Consider the following 889-nt stretch of genomic DNA (forward strand, 5'->3'; position numbering starts at 1 on the left):
AAAGATAGTTAAGCTTTTCTGAAGATAAATAGCTATCTAGAAGTGAACATATTTTCAGATTATTGTACTTTCCCATCTTCTTTCTTCTGAGAGATAGACACATGGTAGGCCAGTCACTGATGCTTACTCCACACATACAATGGTTGAGAAGTGCCATATTTTTATACAAATAATGTGGACATTATTCAGTTTTTTGCAAAATACCCCACCCTACCCCAAGCATTAGTTTCCTGAGAGTGAGCGCAGTGTTTATGCACACGGGGGTGAAGCTGGAAGGTAGGTTTTTAAACTGCTAGAAGTAACTCTTTCTGGAGTTGCTGAACTCAGAAAGCGTAAACCTGGAGCTGCCTGTGACCACCTTTCCCACTTAGACATATGAACTAAACTATAAACAGAACAAAGCAGTTCCAAGCCCTGAATTCCTGAAATAACAGCTCTGAATCTGTGAGCTATCCCAGTAATCTTCCAACCTAGTTAAGGGAGCATGTAAATTTTCTTTTTAAGCTTCAAGCGTCAAACTTCATACTTGCAATAGAAAGTCCAGACTCATAGAACATTATTTCATTCTACTAAGGCAGTGTGTTTGGTTGGGTTTTGGTTTATGCCACTCTAAAAATGAAGACAGATTTGAATAGCAGTGGTTCTCAAGCTTTCGCTGTCTCAGAATCACCTGAGGCACCTAATTATTTATACAAATTTCTAGGTGATGACAATGTTCCCGGTCCAGGGATCATACACGAACATGAAATCGAACAAATGACACTCTTTTTAATAGACTTTAACTTATCTTTTATAAAAAATATAAATGAATTACTAATTACTTTAAGCAATTAAAAAATCTATCTTAATACTGTCTCATCTATTATCCACATTTATTCAAAAATTTTAA

Source organism: Echinops telfairi, unplaced genomic scaffold (assembly GCF_000313985.2).
Source record: "Echinops telfairi isolate 266 unplaced genomic scaffold, ASM31398v2 ScPeMD7_70;HRSCAF=299, whole genome shotgun sequence".
NCBI lineage: Eukaryota > Metazoa > Chordata > Mammalia > Afrosoricida > Tenrecidae > Echinops > Echinops telfairi.